This window comes from Callospermophilus lateralis, chromosome 12, assembly GCF_048772815.1.
Source record: "Callospermophilus lateralis isolate mCalLat2 chromosome 12, mCalLat2.hap1, whole genome shotgun sequence".
Taxonomy (NCBI): Eukaryota; Metazoa; Chordata; class Mammalia; order Rodentia; family Sciuridae; genus Callospermophilus; species Callospermophilus lateralis.
The window spans coordinates 99160536-99181451 of record NC_135316.1 but is presented as its reverse complement, the minus strand read 5'-3'; positions in this window follow the sequence as shown (position 1 = coordinate 99181451).

The following is a 20916-nucleotide window of genomic DNA, read 5'->3' as shown; positions in this document are numbered from 1 at the left end:
AGTGCTGGTGAAATATGGGCTAGGATGTCAAGAGAGAGTTTTGAGATTTCTCAGAATGTCAGCAGAGCAAAACCAGAGATGCCTCATTTGGAACAAAGGGAAACGCCCTCCATATTTGCAGGAAGCAGTTTGCCAGTGAAGAGGAATAGCAGAGTGAAGTTCTGGGTTACAGGCACGACCCAAGTCACAGGCTGAGCTGCCTGGGAGGAGAAATAGACACTGAAACTAGCAAACAAGCAAGAAAACCCCATAGCCCTGGGTCAAGGGACCATCACTAAACTGGATACTCTGGAAGTCTCCCATGACACTTCTTCAGTCATATATTATCAGAAGAACTGGAGCATTCAACAGTGACTAAAGCCCAAATCAGTAATTTGTAACTTCTTACTTGTCACACTTTGTAGTAAACAGTCACCTTAATTGTACAATGGTACTAAAAGAACAAGGGAAGGAGGAAAATAAAGAGTGGGTTAAAAAAAAAAAAAAAAAAAACCTCTCATTAGAAAGTCACCTCAGAGCAACTGACAATTGTGGCCAAACCCCACCATTAAGAAACTAAAAAGGAAAATGAATTACTGCTTGATTCAAGTGTGTGTGTCTAAAACAGGAGCTCAAAGAAAAGATACAGAAGTTTCAAGAAAAATAGAGTAGGGCAACCAGGGAAGAAACAAACTATCAGATTAAAGGGATAGAGAATAAAATAAATAGTTACTATTAAAGAAAGAAAAGCCTCACAGTAGCTCAAGGAGTATATGGTCAGCATGCTGAGAAAATCAAGTGCAAGTCTCTGTAGGCAACTCTGTGGAGAATTGGAGAGAAGGATCTACAGCAGACAAAAGATGTTTAGTGCATAAGTAGTGTAGATTAAGAAAACAAACAAACAAACAAAAAAGGAATAATCCCAGTGGCTTGGGAGGCTGAGGCAGGAGGATCGCAAGTTCAAAGTCAGCCTCAGCAACCTAATAAGGCCATAGCAATTTATCAAGACCCTGTCTCTAAATAAAAAATAAGGGCTGAGGATATAGCTCAGGGGTCAAGTGCCCCTTGAGTCAATCCCTGGTACCAAAAAAAAAAAAAAAAAAAAAAGAGTGGAATAGGAAAATATTTTCTTTAAAATAATGGACAAGAAAAAAAATATTTGAAGATATTTAAATGACTAGGAGACATTTCCAGGAGTGAAAGAAAAGTTGGATGTGTGTTTTTTTTCCAGAGAAGGAAATACTGACTACTGGAGACATGAATCTACAGTTTGATAGGAAGAAAATTTTGAGAGACTCATCCACAGCAATACACATTTTGGTAAAGTTACGTGTCTACGTAGTTAGAGCAAGAGTAGATTTTTTAAATGTTCTCATCAGAAAAAGGGATAAGTATGTGTGCTATAGGTTTATTAATTAGTTTAATTTAATCATTTTGTGATTACATTAAAAATCACATTCTACAACATAAAAGTATGCAATTTTTTATGTATCAACTAAAATAATAGAAAAAGGGAAAAAAAAATGAGTGTTTGGCATTTTGGTGGGGAGGAAGGTTAGACTGTCCTCGGGGTCTTCCTTGGAACATTCCGTGTTAAGAATGATGGAGTGCTTGTCCACAGAGCCCTGGGGAAGGATGGGGAAGGATGAGCGACTCCAGCACCTTCTCCCCAGCTACAGTTTTCAGACATAAGGGCAGCTCACCAACATTTTTGGGTAATCCAGAATGCAAGGACGATGACTCCTATGAGCACTTTTTAAACAACTATAGAACAAACTTTAGCCAAATTAAAGCCCTATGGAAAAGTTACAGTATGACTATGGCTCCAACTTGTAGGATTAATGCAAAAACAGGTCTTGTTTTATGGTTGAGGAGGGAAAATAAAAGCTATAAACACAAATGATGTAGCTATCCCAAGTTAGGAGGGTGAGGTGGGGGGAAGGCATGGGGGGGCGGCGGGGGGGTCTCAACAGTGTGCTTTCTTTCTTCAAAAGTTAAAGACCGAAGCACAAGACATTATTCAAATCTGGTTTAACAATAAATAGATGTCAGATGTATTTAAAGAAAAAAAAAAAGGAGTGAAGGAAAAGTTGGATGTGTGGTTTTTTCCAGAGAAGGAGATACTGACTACTGAGAACAAAATAAACAAAAATCAGCAATGGAGAGTGGAATAAAAGAGAAATACACTGCCAGGTGCACGCCTGTAATCCCAGTGACCTGGGATCCTGCGGGGAGGATCACAAGTTCAAAGCCAGCTGCAGCACTTTAGCAACACCCTGTCTCAAAGTAAAAATAAAAAGGACTGGGGATGTAGCTCAATGGGAAACACGTCTGGGTTCAATCCCCAGGACCAAAAAAAAAAAAAAAAAGGAAATGTATTTAATTTTATTATTACTCATAATGGGAGTACAGAGTACTCCTATTACAAAGTAGATGATGAGGTAAATTACATAAGCTTAGAGTATAAGTATTTTATAACTGCCTTTAAAATGAGGAACTAGGTGCCTGGGAGAGAAGGGAGAGGCCTGTGTTTCACTGCATTCTCTTCTGTACCTTTTGAGTTTGTGCCATGTTTGTATGTTAGCTATTAAAAAACCAGAAGAAAAGGCAAATACAAACTAACAAGAAAGATAAAATATGGTAATGAATATAATCATGACTAGAACAAAAACATCATGTTTTTCAATTCTTATATAATACACACCAAAAATGTAAAGAAATTTAAAAAATATTCTGTTTGAGGTGCTGGGAATTGAACCCAGGGCCTTCTTGTGTGTGCTGGGCAAGTGTCCACCACTGAGCCACACCCTCAGCCCCCACTAGTGTTTTTAAGGCTATGAAAATGTTGAGAATAGAGCAAAACAGGATGACAGAACTGAGACCAAACGTACCTCCCATGTTAATAAGTGTAGGTGTGTTAATTTCACTTGTAACAATAAAATACTTTGAATAACAATGTAAAACCCAACTCCGTTGTTCATAAGAAACAGTCTAAAACAGAGTGGACCAGAAAAGTAGGGAATTCACACTTGGCAATGGCATCAAGCTAGGATTAACCAGTGCAAGGCTACGTCCACATAGTGAAAGGTAAGTGCTACCATTTGTGCAAAAAGGTTTGAAGGCAATAGCTGTGTAAATGCTTCAGATGCATAGCCACCTGTTAACAGTTTGGTATTTGTACCAAGTACACATGTTACACACCTTAAAGTACAGGCAAATAATTTAATAAAAAAGAGATAATGTTGGCAGTAGAGTGGACCATGGGTTTGAGGGTACAGATGATACAGAGACAGGAAGACTAGGTAGAGTCATCCCTTGTGTTCAAGAAGTATTGGTTCCAGAACCCCCCATGGATACCCAACCTGAGGATACTCAATTTCTTATATAAAATGGCATATAGTTTGCATGTAGCATAGGAACATTGATTGCACCTTAAATCATCCCTGGATTACTAATCTAATAATACCCAATGCAATATAAATAGATGTTATTCTGTATTGTTTAGGGAATAATGGCAAGAAGAAAAGTTCATACATGTTTAGTACAGATGCATTTTTTGTCCCAAATATTTTTCATCCAGGGTTGTTTGAACATGTGGACGCAAAACCAGTGAATATTGAGGACTGAGTGTATCCCATTGCATAAATTTAAAAGAATCTGAGCTACAGCATGGCAGGTAGAAGTAAGAATTGGGCCTTTCCCCGAGAAACTGTTAGAAGTAACATAATAATATGCTATTTTAAACTTCATTTTGTATTTTTTGGTTGAGACAAAGAAGTATTTTACAAAAATCTTAAGAATCACAGCCTTATGTTTCAAAAAACAAGTATTCTTTGTTTTCCCATTGTTACATAAACATATTCATAGTAGAAAACCTGAAAACCATACAAAAGGAAAAAAAAGTGTTAGATTTCTGTTACTATAACAAAATGCCCGAGATAATCAATTAATAAGGAGGAAGGGTTTATTTTAATGTTAGAGGTTTCAGCCTATGACTGGCCCTGTGGTCAATTGCTTTGGTCCTGTGGTAGCAGATACATCATGGTGGGAGTATATGATGGAGGACTCCCCACATGACCAAGTGAGGAAGAGGAAAGGGCCTGGGCTCCAGAATTTCCTTCAAAGGCATTCCCACAATGACTTACGATCTCCCTCTAGGCCCTGCTTCTCAAGTGTTCCACCATCTCCCTGCAGTACCACATGGAACTTTGGAGTCGCTTATCCAAATCATCACAGAAAAAGAAGCATTTCTTTAATTCTAATACTCTAGGTTAGTAGCCAAGAATAGCATTCTGTCTAGATTCCTCCGTTCTGTTCTCCCCGCCATATAGACAGTCACATTTTTTGAATCATATAATACACATAAGTTTTAGCTTTTAAAAAGCTTGTTTGGGCTGGGGATGTGGCTCAAGTGGTAGCGCGCTTGCCTGGCATGCGTGCGGCCCAGGTTCGATCCTCAGCACCACATACAAACAAAGATGTTGTGTCCACCAATAATTAAAAAATAAATATTAAAAAAATTCTCTCTCTCTCTTTAAAAAAAATAAAATAAAAAGCTTGTTTGTATGTTTCCCATGTTATTGCAAAATATTCTCTTACACTGTGATCACTTAATGATCACACATTACAGTTCTTTATTATTGGATATTTAGTTTCTAATTCTTCACTTATAAATAGCAATTACAATGAATTAGCTTTGTGAATATAAATATAGCCACATTTCTGGTTATTTCCTTATTACATGGTTCTAGAAATAGAATTGCTGGTACAAAGGTATACATATTTTTAAGAATTTGATACTTACTCCAAATTACCTTCCAAAAAGTCTGTACTGATGTTATAGCTCTGGCATTAAAGCCGTAGTTATGAAAGTAGATAATTATAAAGACCCACTTCTTGTTTTCAGAAATCCCCCTTCATGGTATTGCTGTATTTTTTCATCCTTATAAATTTGCATGGTGAAAAAAGATGCTTCATTGTTATTTATATTTGGATCTCTTCCATTAGGATAGAGCTGGGATTCTTCTGTGCACCCCCCCCCCCGCCCCCTTTGGTCATTTGTGATTCCTGCTTTGTTAATCACTGTTCATTCTCTGGCTGTTTTTCTTTGCTTCGTCATATTGTGAAGGCAGATACTTCAGTACTGAATGCCATGAACCTTCAAGCTTCAGGAAGTACCTAGATTGTATTTCATTTCAATCTCAACTTTGGAAGTGTGCTGAAGGAAAACTGCCCAAGCTTGCCTTTCAATTTTCTTTCTTAAAGAGATTCTGAAAATAACAAAAACCAGATTTGGTTCCCTTCAGTATCCATGGGCCTCACGGGGACATTCTCTCATCCAGGGAAGGGAGAGCGATTACAGGGGAGTGTGGCCTGCTCGGTGTCCTTCTCCTGGGGCCCTCTTTGCACAATTTCTGCTCTGAGAGTGGGGGTCAGACTGTCCTGGTGACCGAATCCTGGCGCCCAGTGTAGAGCGGCTCTCATCCTCCCCCGTGGTGCTGGAGTAGATGAGAGCCTGAGTACATTCCTTTTTAAGGATGCAGAAAACGTAGACTGCTGGCTTCCGTTTAGTCCAAGCACCGATGCACAGCCAGAAGTGACTTTCAGAGTGAGGAGCCAACCACAGCTCGTTGAAGGGACTCAGTTCTTTGTATCTCTTGTTCTTCTTACTGTATGATTCAATTTGCTTGCAGGTGTTTGACAAATTATTGATAAATGCAGGTTGATAGTAAGTATCATTGCCATTTGATAATTCTCATAAAAATGTGCATTAGTCAGCTTTCTGTCACTGTGACAAATACCTGAGAAGAACAACTTAGAAGAGGAAAGATTCACTTAGGCTCACAGTTCCAGAGGTTCCAGTCCATGGTTGGACAACGCCATGGCTTTGGTCCTGAGGAGAGGCAGAATATCATGGTGGAGGGGTGTGCAGAGCAAAGCTGCTCAACTCATAGCAGCCAGGAAAGACAGAGAAAGGGACTTTGGACAAGAAACACCCTTCCAGGGCACCCCCCTCCCCCACCTCCCAGGGGACCTACTTCCTCCAACTTGGCCCCACTCCCCCAGCCTCCCCCACCACTAGTAGTCCACTCAGCTGTGGGTTCATCCACTGATGAGTCAGATCAGTGTAGGTCCAGGCCCTCCCCGAAGCCCCACCTCTGAACACTGCTGCAGTGGGGACCGGCCTTCAGCACGCGAGTTTTCCAGAGACACTGCATGGATAAGCCATAGCATTACGTCGTAGGGATTCCTCATTATTCTTCTCACTTTACCAACAGGGAAAGGGTGGCCCAAGACGTGTCCAAGCTCATACAGTGAGCAAGCAGCAGAGCCAGATGCAGACCAAGCCTGGGACTTCAAACCCATGCCGTCTTTCAAGACTATGCCACGTTAGGTGACCTTCTTGTTCTCTTTAAACTTTTGTTAAATTCCGCAGGTGGTTGTAATGTGTGTCCCAAAGTCTGGGTTAACCTTACCCATGAGCCTTACCCTCTGCGGCTACCCTAGCGGGTGTCACGGTTGTCTCTCCAGAACCTATTCCTCTTTTTTGAGTGGCCTGAGTACAATTTGGGAGGCCTGATTGGGCTTCATGGGTGTAAGAATACTTTAACCTCTTGACCAGTGCTTTGGTTCATGAACAGGTGAGTGACCCAACTGTGGCCAAGACGGTGTTCTGGAGACTTCTAGGGAAGCCTCCTGTCTGTGCTTTAGGGAGTAACGGAAGCCCCGCACTCTCTCTAGTTGGGCAGCAGCAAGGAGGTCCGTTGCTCCAATGCTGTGAGCAACCATTTGGGGTAAATGAGAAGCTGGCATAAAATGCAATCTGCCCATAAGGGGTCAAAACAGGGAGAGAGCAGAAATGGGTCTGGAATCTCTTGTTGTTAGGATTTACAAAATTCCTTATCATCCCACTCATTTTTTTTTCCATTGGATTTTGATTACTTGCAGGGCAGAGTATCTAAGAAATAAAACTTCCAAGGCATTCAGTTTGCCCAGAATGCAGTTACTGTGTTCACTGCTTTTGTTTTGGATTTCTTTTTAGTGCAATATAATTTTCACATAATAAAATGCTCAGATTTTAAATGTTCAGTTGGATGTGCTTTGACAATTGTTAACTTTGAACCCAAACCAAAAGCAAAACGCAAGACATTTCTATTACCCTACACATGGCCCTCTGGCCCCTTTCTAGCCAACCCCTCCGCCCTGACCCAGGCTTTCTGATTTCCATCAACAGTTTAATTTGACTTGTTTCTCAACTGTACATAAATGAAATAATACAAAAATAACACAATGGGAATTCTTTTCTAGCTGATTCCTTTGGCTCAGTAAACTGTTTCTGAGATCCATCTATGTGTGTATCAATTCATTCTTTTCATTGTGGAATAGTATTTCATTGTATCAATATACCATTTCTTTGACCTTTTCATCTCGTGGGGATTTAGAACAATTTCAAGACCTACGGTACAGACTGAGGTTGCAGACCAGGGGAGTAGCTCTGTGGTTGGGTAAGTGTCCAGCATGCAAGAGGCCTTGGGGTCAACCCACAGCACCAAAAAACTAACAAATAAAATGACTAAGGCTACTGTGAACCTTCGTGTATATGTGTTTTTGTAGATCTGTTTTTCTTGGGAAAATTCCTAGGAGGGAAAATACTGGGCATCACATTTACTTTGAAGTTCTAAATAGAAGCCCTTGGATTCTGGATGATTGAGGTAAGAAACCACTGGGGCAATTGCTGAGCTCAGAAACTTCACACGATCACAGTGGAATTTCAAACTCACCCTGTATTATTTTTTTTTAATGTGATGCTGGGAATTGAACCCAGGGCTTTGTGCATAACTTATAAGCATAGACTGTACCACTGAGCAACATCCCCAGCCTATTTTTTTGAGGGGGTGTGTGGGGAGGAGGGATATTAGTCATTACCAAAATATCAGAGAAGGTCATCAGTGTGTGCCCAGTATGCACTCTAGACACTTGGCATCATACATGACCTCCTTTTGACCTTGGGCAGATTATTAACATCTCAGATCCTCAGTTCCCTATCTATAACATAAGGATTAAAAATAACACTGACTTCATAGGGTTTTTGTGAGAAATTAAGTGAAGTAATGCCTATAAGGCCTTTATCAAATTATCTGATACAAACTGGGCACGGTGGAACAGGCCTGTAATCCCACTGACTCAGGAGCCTCAGCAACTTAATGGGGCCCTAGGCAACTGAGTGAGACCCTGTTTCAAAATAAAAAATAAAAAGGCTTAGTGGTTAAGTGCATCTGGGTTCCATCCCCAGTAATCCCCAGTAGAGTCTGATACATAAAATACCTAAAAATTATTAAACCATTATGATTCTCATAATGTGGCCTCTTACAACAACCTAGTAAAAATTAATTTCCCATTTTCAGCAGCAATAAGCGACTTGTCCTAGTTACAGAATCAAGAGTGTGATTCAAATTTTAGGTCTATTTTGGCACCAAAGCCTGAGCCAGTTCTACTATACTGTTCCAGAGAGAGATTCCCCTCCCCCCCCAGATTATATCGTTCAATCTTTGTAGGACTCCTTTAGGGTGATTTCTGTGAGTATGAAAAGAACAAAAGGCTCGAAGAAAAGAAGAACAAGTAGAAAAACAGTGGCCTGAGACACAGTCGCGGAGACACTTGAGGATGGGGAACCACTGACACCCAGAGAAGTTCCCAAGCTTTCCGGGGTTTCCTGGGGTCGTTCTGTAGAAAAAGACCGGAAGGAAGAGGCCTGGCACTTTTGTTTTTGCTTTTTAAGGATTTCCCTACCTACCCTAGTTCTTCCTCTCTTCTTTCTCTGGGGTGATTGGTTCGCTGTTGGCATGGGGCAGATTGCAGATGGAGCACTCACATGAGTTGAGGAGGGATGACTTGAGTTTAATTAAGGGATGATTGTGAATGTGTGGGCAGAGTGAGGGGAGGAAGAGGACAGAGTACCCAGTAGGAGGCCATTCCCCCAGCACCGGAGGAGACCAGGTCAGGCGTGGCGGCCTGCTTCACAGAGGGGAGGTATGCCCCACGGTGGTTGTGCTGTTTGGTGCAGGGACACAAGACATCTGTGGTGACCTGCAGGGTGGAAGGCAGGAAGTAAATACCCTGACTTTCCTGGGTCTGTCCCTGATTGGTGAAGGAGGGCGGGGAAGTCAGGGGACAAACAGGCAGCCAGCCATCCAGCACTCGTGTGTGGGGGGTGAAGGCAGCACACTCTGCTCCTGACCTTCAGGGAGACATTTTCACCCACATCCTGCCCTTGTGGGAACAGACTCAGAGCTCCAAGAACTTCCCCAAGGGAAGGAGCTGGTGTCGGTCAGTGGTTCTTAATCCTGGCGGAAGACTGGGGTCACCTGGGGAGGGCTTTCAACAATGCTGGAACCTGAGCCTCACCCTGAGAGGCCAGTGTGATCCTCTGGCTTGGGGCCCAGGCAGTGTATTAAAAGCTCCCCAAGCGATTCTGATGTGCAGTTGGAGTTAACAGTGAGGTTTCCATGCTGTATTTATTGCCATCCGAGCCACTAAGGGCACAGGGCCCGTGACAAAGAAGTTACTGATCTGAGGGAACCTACTGTCTGATGTGAAGCAAACCACCACAGTGCCACAGACCCGGGGGACGTCCAGGGATGCCGACGGCAGTCTGGACAAGTGAGAGAAGCATCCTCTGGGGAGATGAAAGGTCTGCTGAGCCGCGACAGCAGCAACGCTGACACAGGTAGCATAGCTTTCCCAGTGCCAATCATGGCTCCTTGTTTATCAGTATTAGCTAATTTAACTCTTATCACCACTGTCGCATGCACAGCCCGTTTGTGCTAGGGCAGCAGGATAGGCTGCTAAGAGCCCAAAGAAGATGGGAAGTGAGACATCGGGTTGTTGAACTTTGTTGAACAATGCTTTCAGGGAGGGCAACGGGTGGGGCACCTCTGTCCCCTGCAGTGCAGTAATGTCTCTCTCCCTGGTGACATGACTCCAGAAAACAGTGCCTCCGTCTCTGTAGACACTTTTTCCAGTGGCATCCGGCTGGACGAGTGACACCTGCCCTCTCCACGGTGTCCTCGGTTTGGTGCCAGTTACCACAGGGAGGTGGGTTTTGTAAGCTGGGCTGCAGATGTAGTGACGTCACCAGACCAGCATTCCAGGAACTTGGTGTGCACACAAGAAGCAGCTTTCTCCAGATAACACCAGTTTGTCCTAATTCCCAGCCTGCGGGAGAGAGCCCTGCCCTTCAAGATAATGTGTATCTGCTCATTCTGGCCCAGACTCACTCTCCTTGTTCCTTAACTTGGCTAGATTGTTTAGAACAGGGAGGACACTCAGGGACATGGTGTTTCACTGTCTTTTTCTCCAAGGATGATACAACCACCTTATGGAAGGTATAATTATTAATAATTTATTTATAATGAATTAACCATCATTATCATTTCATTAATTTATTATTAACTTCATTTTACAGAGGCAGGATGTTTGAGCATCTTGCTCAAAGGCCCCCAGAGGTAGAGATGGGCGTAAACCCAAGCAGTTCAACTTGGGGGCCCACCTGGGGCAAAGCTACGTGATGTGGCCAAGTGAGGCAGGGGTCACGGGAGAAGAGGGAAGGTGAAGGTGGGGAGCCACCGACAGAAGACACCATCCAGAGGGACCTGCCTGGGTGTCCCTGGCCAGAGCTGGTGCTGCTCTCCCGGGGAGGGGCTGCGTGCTGTGTCTTATTGTAAAGCCCCACAGAGTGCCTTGGTCCTGTTAGAATTAGTCCAGAGGGAAATGGAGGCAGGTAGGGGCTCTGGAGGATGAGGAAGGCAAGAGAGGTTCAGCTGGATTGAAAGAGAGGCAGGTTGAACCGCTGCAGAAGCAGAAACGCTTTACACCCAAGTACTTTCCAGCTGTGGAGCGCAGGGTCAGGCCGCCTCGGGTTGTTTAGGATAAAGCAGTCGCCATGGGGGATGAGCCGGGAGTTGCAGTCCTTCCTAAAAAGGAGGAAAGCGGCTATCTAGCCATGGCCTCGGGTGGGAGTCTGGGAAAAAAAGATTCAGGACATTTGGAGAAGCAGGTTCAATGTTGGGTGTACTTTGATAATCCTGTTTCCCCTTGGTCAGAAAAGGAATGAGGTAAACACCTTCTTCCTCAAAAGGGCCAGAGCTGGGGAAGCTGAAGGGCTGGGGCTGAGGAGTGGTGGCCTGAGCGTGGGTGACCCTCCAGGACTGGGACTGAGCCCCAGGATGGGGGAACAGGGGCTCCGGGGAGGGATTAGGTGCCAGGGCTCTGCCTTCGAGGCGGCCCCTTACTAGAGGGCTTGAGGGAGTGAGTCTCCTTCCCCCTTGGCCTTGTGAAAGGCCAGGTGAAAACTCGGAGAAGGCCCATCTGTCAGGCAGACAGCCCTCACGGCTCCCTGAGTCTCCTGGCACCTTGAGCTTGGACTCTCGGCCTCTCCAACCATGAATAATAAATTCCTGTTGTTTACAAACTACCCAGTGTGACTTGCTTTGTTATAGCAGCCTGGAGGGACTGAGACAGATGGCATGGCAGGATCCTTTCCTGGAGGGAATGGACCTGCTGGCATATTTTGAGTGGGGTTCTGTGCAGAAAACCCGTGGGCAGCCAAGGCTGGCAGCAGCCAGGGCTCCGGGGAGGAATCACTCTTCACAGGGTGGGCTGCCTGGAGACCCTGGCGTCCATCTGACATCTAGAGCTACCCACTGCCAAAGGACGTGGGCAGTAGCCCAGGGAGGCTCCAGCAATGAGGCAAAAGCTCTGGGCCAAGGCCAGCCCCTGTCCTGATTCTCTGGCACCAGAATTCTTACATAATTTTGTAAAAAGTGGGAGACAGCCTCTCCCACACTGGGGGGTGGGCAGGATTGCCCTGGCTTAGAAAAAGTGGATTTACCTGACTTGGAAAAGGAGAGAAATGTGAAGTTTCCCTGAATTGAATTCTGAGCAGTAAAAGTTGTTGCCGAAAGCTCGGTTCTTGTCCCCGATGTCAATCCAATAATGAGGACACGGTTTTGAGAAGAAGGAAAAAGAAGATTTATTGGTTTTCTAGCAAAGGAGAAACACAGGGGTCTCCTGCCCCAAAGGCTGTGATTCTGCCCATGAGCAGGAACAGGGGGCTTTTAAAAAGGTGACTCAAGGGCTCCAGTCCCCGTGTTCCCGTGTTCTCTGTTGGAGTTGCACTTCACTTGTTGATATGGGAGACGGTCATTTCTGAGATCTTCTGGTGCCATCCCCAAAGTCTAGATTACTTAGTTCCTATGGTGGGTGTGGACTCAGGGACAGATAACTGGGCCTAGGATGGGGAAGAAAGATAACTCTGTTTCCCCTGAGATTAGAGGAAGAGAAAGAAACACGGCCATTTAAAAAGTAAGTTGCAATGGCAGAGCAGCAAGTGTTATCTTCAAAGCATAAAGTGGACCAGTGGAGGTGAGCATTTCTTCTCCTCCTCCCTCATCTCCTCCTCCTCCCTTTCTTCCTTCCCCCTCCTTCTCTTCCTCCCTCTCCTCTTTACTGGTGGGAACCGAGAGCTGGGATGATGCAGAGCAGTTTGCTAGTGGAAGTTGAATTCTTAGCACAAAACATTTAGCATCTGGTAGAAACGTGACTGAGGTCATATTTGTAAATCAATTTGAGTAAATTTAGAGTTTTGGGAAAACACATTTGGAGGAAGAAATGGAAATGGCTGACCGTCCCTTCCAGGTGCACGCCCTCCCCTCAGCTACTACTGGATTACAACTGGCGCTGGGGTTGAGGTGGACGTGGAGTTCAATCTGCTCATTTCTTTCTCCACATCCTATGAGTGGGTGTTCCTGGGGCCTTCCAGCTGAATGGATTCAGCGGCTTAAAAGCTTACATCTGTTCGTGAGGTTGAACTTTCTCAGCCCACAGCATCCCTTGGATCTCATGCGGGGAGGGAGAGGTTTTATTCTTTTAAATGGACTGATTAGATGTAGGTTTTAGGACCCTGTGAACAGAGCTCTCCACGTAAAACTATGGAGTGCTATTGACCCTGGTGCTGAGGATGGAGCCCCAGGCTCTGCTGGGAAGTGCTGAGAAGAGGGGTGTTATGGTCTGGAGGTGAGGTGTCCTCGTAAGCTCACGTGTGAGACAGTGCAAGACGGTTCAGAGGAAAAATGATTGGGTTGTGAGAGTCTTACCCCAATCAGTGAGTTAGTCCCCTGATAGGGATTAACCCAGTGGTAACTGAAGTGGTGGGGTGTGGCTGGAGGAGGTGGGAATTGGGGGGCATGGCTTTAGGGTATACATTTCTATCTGATGAGTGGAGTCTCTCTCTGCTTCCTGATCTCCATGTGGGCTGCTTCCCTCTGCCACACTCTTCCACCATGATGTTCTGCCTCATCTCGAGCTCTGAGGAATGGAGCTGGCTGTCTATGGACTGAGATCTCTGAAACTGTGAGCCTTTAAATAAACCGTGAGCCCTTTACCTCCTCTACAGTTGTTCTGGTCGGGTCCTTTAGTCACAGAACCAGGGGGCTGCTGAGGACGCCAGGCCTCATGTGAATTATGAGAGGACTGTTACCCACAAGAGTGGAAAAACACTTTAATTTTCTTCTTGAGTCTTAAACAGAGATCTGATATTATCTCCTCCTGGGAGAATAATCTCATGTGACCATACATTTGCAAAAAAAAAAAAACTTTCCTTATAGCTGAGCTATTTCCTACGTGGATAGAAAGGTGGAAAGAATAATATAAAAAGCACTAGTTTTTTTCCACCTAGAATCAACAGAGGATACTTCTGTCATTTGGTTTTTGTAGTAAGTAAAATACTACAGTAAGCTTTGTGACACTTAACCCAAATGGGTGTTGCCTTCAATTTCTATAAATGATGTCATATAATACATAATGACTTACATTTTGGTTTATCTGCTCCACATTGTTTTTCAAACATATCCGTGTTCTCATATATATTTATTTTGGTGTGTATGTGTGTGTGGGGGGTGATAATTGGGAATTGAATGGCGTGTTTGTGTGTGGGGGGGACTTTATCACTGAGCCACATCTCCAGCCCTTTTTACTTTTTATTTTGTGACAGAGTCTCACTAAGTTGCTGAGCCTTTGCTAAGTTGCTGAGACTGGCTTTGGACTTGTGCTCCTCCTGCCTCAGCCGCCTGAATTACCCGGATAACAGGCGTGCACCACATGCCCGGCTCTTGTTTATATTGATAGATCTTGTTCATTGTTTTTAAAAGCTGTATAGTCAATGTATTCTATTTGATTAAATTTCAGTTGTCTTATTATGATAAGTAATACCGTGATGAACATCCTTTACTTCCTTGTGCAAATACGTGGTGAATTCTTTGTTACATACTGTAAATGGAATTGCTAGATCATAGATCATGCACATTTTCAATTTATTCAGAGCCTACTAAAATCTCTATACTGATTTTCCCTTCCACCAGAGGTATCTTAGAGGGTTAGGAATCCGCTTCCCTCCATACATAAAAGTCAGGCAGTCTGGAATCACTTAAACCCAAATTCTCTCCAGCCTTCCCATCATGCTGAGAATGAAACCTCAACCCTTGCACTGGCCACCAGAGCTCTGCAACAGGCCCTTCCCATCTCTTAGCCTCAGCCTCAGCCTAACTGCTTACTCCACTCCGGCCATGATGGTTTTCTCCGTGTTTCTTGACATTTCCAGTTTGTTCCATTGCCAGAATTTTTGTGCCTGCTTTTTCATCAGCCTAGAATAATTTTTGGCAGATTTTCTCATGTCTGGTTCCATTATTTCAGGTCCCTGCTAAAAGAGTCCTTTAGCAGAACTGCTTTCTGGGACCACCCTTCCCAAAACACCTGTGCCTGCTGCCAAAGTCATTCTGCCATTGACTGTCCTGCTCACCTCATGTTATTTTTAATTTATAGCATATCTCACAGTCTGCCATATATTGTATATATTTTTGTTGTTGTCCCCTTCACTAATATAAGCTCTGTGAGGGCAAAGTCTTTACTCCTTGCTGTGTCCCCCTGCTCAGAACAGTGCTGCATTATTAAGTGCTTACTAAGTGTTGGGTAAATAAACATGATTCTGAACAGCAAGGGATGGAGGGATGACTTGTGGGTACTGGAGGGATGTTAAAGCTCTCTCCATTCCCCCAACCCTAGACCCTTACTTCAAAATGTGCATTTTCATGTGACAGAAAAAGACCATATTCAGAGAGGACCAGGGAAGATACTGAGATATTGGAATCTGAAATCTGCTCTAGCATTTTCTTTTTTTGAGACAGGTTTAAATCAGAATATTGCTGGCCCAAGATGGTGGAGTGGATTTTACCTGCCCTCAAACTACCCAAAATGTGTGTCGCACTGGTTTCTGTTTTTACTTAAGTTATCCACAAAAGGCTTTGTTTGGTCAATGATAAGAAGGCCAAGTACCCCACAGTACAGTAGCTTAAGAAGCATTCCCTTGCAGTCTCATGGCTTCTGTGGGTCAGGAGCCTGGAGATGCCTAGCCAGGTCCTGGGCTTCAGGGTCTCTCACAGGTGGTAAGCAAGGTGTTGGCCAGGACTCTGGTTGTCTCAGAGCTCAGCCAGGGGAGGACCCACTTCTAAGCACACTCATGGTTGTTGGCAGGTTCTGTTCCTCATGGGCTGTTGGCTGGAGGTATCAGTTTCACGTTGGCTGTTGGCCAGAGGCCACCCTTAGTTCCTTGATACATGGGTTCCACCAGCACAGCAACTTGCCTTATCAAAACAAGCAAACCAAAAAGACAAGAATGACTGAAAGCAAGATGGCAGCCATAGTCTTATAATCCCAGCTCAAAGTGACATCCCATCACTTTCCCCATATTCTTTTTATGAGAACCTAGCCACCAGTTTCATCCTGTACACAAAGTGAGGGATTAGACCAGGTAGCAGATACCAGGAGGCGAGATCATTGAGAGCCATTTTAAGAGCCCCATGCCAGAAGGAGCAAGAGATAGGCATATGGGGCTGGAGAGGGGGCTATTTTGGTGACAGAAGAAGAATTAGTTCATTTTACATTTAGTTTACAAGTTCTTTCTTACCATTTGGTTGTAACCAAATGGCAATTGAAAGTATGCTTTATGTTGTATCACGGAGAGATTATTCTGACACCTGCTAAAAGTAGCAAAGAAGCTGGCTGTGGTGGTGTGGTGTATGCCTGTAATCCCAGCATCTTGGGATGCTGAGGCAGGACGATCCCAAGTTTAAAGCCAGCCTCATCAACTTAGCAAGATTCTCTCTCCAAATAAAATAGGGTTGGGGATGTGGCTCAGTGGTCAAATGCCCCTGGATGCAATCCCCAGTTTTTTTTTTTGTTTTTTTTTTAAAAAGAAGACTTTCTTCAAGACTAGTGCAATGGGGGTGAGGTATTAAGCTCAACTCCATATACAACAGGGATAAGAGGGGATTTACAGCCAATGGGCACAGAGAATGGAAAACCACCATGAAGCTTCCTTAGGTGTCAAGAAGGTGAGGGAGAGGAGGAAAAAAATTAAAAAGTGGGTGAGGGAGAGGAACTGATTAGTTTCTAGGGTGGAGGGAGAGGGGCTTGACTGGATATCGGGGGAATGGGGATTCTTGATGAGCTGCCTTAGCAGGATTCCTTGCTAACATCAGACTCAAGGTTTAGTCAGGAAGGGGCTCCGAGGAGCCTACTGAAAGCTCGACTAAGAAGGAGCCCTCTCAACTTCTGGCCTCTCTGCTAGTATCTCTGTGTCTCTGGAACCCCTTTGACTTGCTAGAAAACACCAGTTTAATGACAGCCCTCCCATGGGCGTGAGGCCTCAAATGCACAGGACTGGTGTCCTCATGCAGGAGGAAGAAGAAACCCAGCTCGCTTTTCCTCTGTGCATACGGAAGGAAGGCCACAGGAGAAGACAGCTGTCCTCAAGCCAGGAAGAGACTCTCACCAGGAACCAAGCTGGTCAGCACCTTGACCTGGGACTTGCAGCCTCAAGAACTTGGGGAAGTTAATGTCCACACAAGCCATCCAGTTTGTGACACTGTGTTGTGGCAGCCCCACCGGCTAGCAAGACCACCTCTCCCCATTCTCTTTAGTCCCCTTCCCCAGTGGCCACCATTTAAGATAGTTTTAGTTGTTTTTTTTCCCTGCTATTTATCCTATTGCGGTTTTGGATATGTGATACCTTTTGGCTCATTAATGTCAGACATTACCTGTTAATTTCCTCTTGTGCTTAGCCCTTGTGTCTCCCATCCTCCCACTGGAGCTACAATGCTTGGTTAAGTCAACATGCGGAATTTACATCGCTTTCTTAATTACAAGTGAAACTGTCGAGACAAGACAACCTGACCTCAGTGAAGCAGGCCTCACCGCTGTGGAGAGTCGCTGGGCAGGTGGAGAGGAGGACATGTGCGTCCCGAGAACAGAACATGGACAGAGGGAGTGGAGGGGCCTACTCAGCGGTGCTCATCCATCAGATGCTGTGCGCCTGTGCCCAACAGGACCCAGAGTGAGTGAGCCCGAGAGGCCAGAAGCCTTCTTCCTGACCTTTTGCCTCCAGGGGAATGGAAAGGAAACCCCCCCCCCCCCTTCATGGAAGCCTGAGGTGCAGAACGACTTTCTATCAGGTCAAATGGTTTGATTTTTGTGAGCCCGAGGCCATGATAGGGACCCAGTGGAATGCCAGAACCTAGGCCTCCCTGCTTGGGGCAGCTCAGATGTCCACTGGGAAATGAGTGTGGAGTCCTGACGCTTGCTAAAAGTAGCAAAGAAGCCGGCTGCAGTGGTGCACGCCTGCAATCCCAGCATCTTGGGAGGCTGAAGCAGGACTCTGTGAGTCAAGGACGGATGCACAGAGCATGGGCGCTCCGGAAGTTCAGTGCGTGAGGAGGTCACACTCCCCAGGCGCTCGCCTTTGAACTGGACTCTAGCATTCATCTGCCGTGCTCCTGCTCAACAATAGACTTTTAAAATGATGCACACGCAGCCCTAAATTTGCTGAGCTATTCCCACACTCAGCCGAGCTCATTTCAAAGCATTCAGACTGTCCCACAATTAGCTGCTGACACTATCCTAAAATAATGTAAAGCCGGGCCAGTAATTACACACTGGAAGAAACTATGTATAGAAAATCCGATTAACTTGTGGGATGGTGCAATTTTCTGAGCTGAGAGCATTTGAAAAGCAGAATGTTAGTGCTTGCGTCGCTGTGGATGAAAACCCAACTGCGAAGCCTTCTCCAAATGCTTAACAGTGTCCTGCTCTGCAGTCATCAAACAGGTCTGTAGACTTCATGGGTCAAGGCATTGAGAGGGCCACATCTTTCCTAAATTGACCTGTAGGTGGCACTGTAAGAGTGGTCAAGGGAAATCCAACACTAACCTACCCACTTAGAAGAGGGACGGCCGCCACCAGCTGGGTTGTTACTATTGTCACCATCAACACTTGTTCCTTTATGGGCGAAAGGTGTGGTAGCAGACCTCGTTTCCCTCTGTCTGTCACGAGCATGCTTCACACGTATGCAGTTGGCTCTGGAATTTCCATTGCTGTTCCTGGTCCCTTCTCTGGGAGGTCCCTTGACTAGGCTCTTAGGGTTGGCATGTTCCATGGCCCCTGCTGTGTCCTCACGAGTCACCGCTGTTCCTCCCAGGTTCCCGAGGGCTCAGGAGGGCTTCTGTCAAACACCCGATATTGTCCACCACAGCTTCGCCCTGTTCCCCGCCACCCTCCTGCCCAATAGGCCTTCCTTTCTTCCTTCTCAAGGTGGTGTCCAAAGCACCTGCCTGTGACTTCCTTATGCACAGCCAGTGCCCCACCTGCCTCTCCAGTGGGGAAGGCCTACTGGCCGCCTCTGCTCAGTCTCCTTCCTCTGCACCCAGAGCGGTTCCATTCTCCCCCTCTTGACATCCCTTGCGAGCTCCTAGACTTCAGGGACTTTGCCTCACTGATTCTTTATCCCCACAGGCGGACACACAGTAAGTCGTCACCAGAGATTTGCTGAATGAATGTGTGAGAAGAGAAGATGAAGCAAAAGGCCCCATGGGCACCTCCTTCAAGGCAGGATGAGGAAAGGCAGAGGAATTTCTAGTTTTCCTTGACTTCAGGGATCTCTACTTATAGGGGGCAGGATGAAGCTACAGGGAATCCTCTTTGAAGGAAGAGTGTTGTACTATCCTCTCTTGAGGTGGGCATGTTGGACATGACCCCACTCTTTTTCCTGTTGGCAGAGCACTGAATCTGTGGCTTCTTCATGGCCCCAGGGTGACACACTCATTCACCTTGTTAAGGAATGGTTTGAGCCTTACTTCTGGCTAAGGGTATCTGAAGGCATCCCCTTAGAAGATTTGGGGGAAGATTTTCCTTGCTAAAAGTAGACTATGGACCAAAATTTTCCTTTTCTTGCTTAGATGTCATCGGATTGGTGTTTGACCCCTGGAACACCTACAGCCATCTTGCAGTAAGAGGAGGCCTTCCCATGTTGATGAGGTGGAAAAGTGCACAGCCCCCACGGACACAGTAGGATTCTGGTTTACCCAGCCTTGAACCTGTGGCTTATTGAAAAATAATAAACTTCTTATTTAAACTTATTTATTTATTTACTTATTTATCCTTATTAAATCTAGTCTTTCTTGTAGTCAAAAGTGTCACAGTTGGTGTTCCTTACAATCTCTGTGATGTTTTTCTCATCATTTCCCTAGGATCAGCATGGGTGCCCTCCCTAGACTGTGGGGAGCAGAAGCTCTGGTTCCCATGGGGAGGAGTTGGAAGGCCAGGCTTGTAGAATGTGCTGGATAAGTTCCTTGTGCCCCTCCAGATCCGCTTTCCACCCTTTCCATCCCACTCTCTCTTCTGAAAGGCCCCTCTCTGTCTCCTCGTCCTCCTGAGAAGAGTACACGATGGGGCATCATCAACTTGGGATTGCCCCAAAGGCTTCTCGCGAAACACAGGTCATGACCTGTGGTCTGCTTTTTAATTTTTTTTCAAGATTGAACCCAAACTTGGGGGCTTATGATTTCATTCCACACGTCGTCAGCGTTCTAACAAGACTCACGTTTGGACAATTCCAAGGTTTGCTTATACAGGTGTGGGCGGTGGGTGGGCAGCCATAGGTCAGCCGGAGATACCAGGTTTTGAGGACGAGTCCTCCTCAGGCATATTCAAATCCAAAGCTAGTGAGAAGCCTAACTCTTCTCAGACTGTTGCTGGATCCAGCGTCACCCCTTCTCTTGGTTTGGGGAGAATCTCAAGTTGCACTTCTCCCGGGAAGTTTCCCTGACCTTGACCATCAGCACTTCCTGAGCCTTCAGGTACCAGGTCACACGAACGCCCACCTGTGTGGAGCAGGGAGCTTACCTGACACCTATGAAACCTGTCACCGAAACTGAGCAACTCCACAGGAGCAACGTGTGCTGTCCTGCTCAGGATCGGATCTGGAATGTTCCCCAAAGGCTCAGTATCCGAGGACTGGTCTCCACAGCGCGGCAGTGTTCAGAGGTGGGGCTCCTGGGAAGTGACTGGATCATGAGGCTCTGGCCTCCTCAGTGACTTAATCCATCGATGGGTTTGGAGCCAGTGCCATTATTGGGAGGGGCTGTGGGGGGCACTTAGTTGGGGGCAGTAGGTCTCTGGGGGCATGCCCTGGAGGGGTATTTCTAGTCCCTGGCCCCTCTTTCTCTCTGCTTCCTGGCTGCCATGAGCTGAGCAGCTTTCCTCTGCCACACCTTCTGCCATGATGTACATCTCACCAGAGGCCCAGCAACAGTGAAGCAAGTCAACTATGGACCAAACCTTACAAACCTGGAGCCCAAACAAATCTTTTTTCTCCTTTAAGTCATTTTTCTCATGTATTTTGTTACAGAGATGAAAAGCTGACCAACACATACTGTGTTATCTTTGTGTTACTGTATCAAAATAACCTGAGATAACCCATTTAAAAAGAGGAAAACCTTAATTTTGGCTCATGGCTTCAGAGGTTTAGTCCATGGCTGTTAGAGCCTGTAA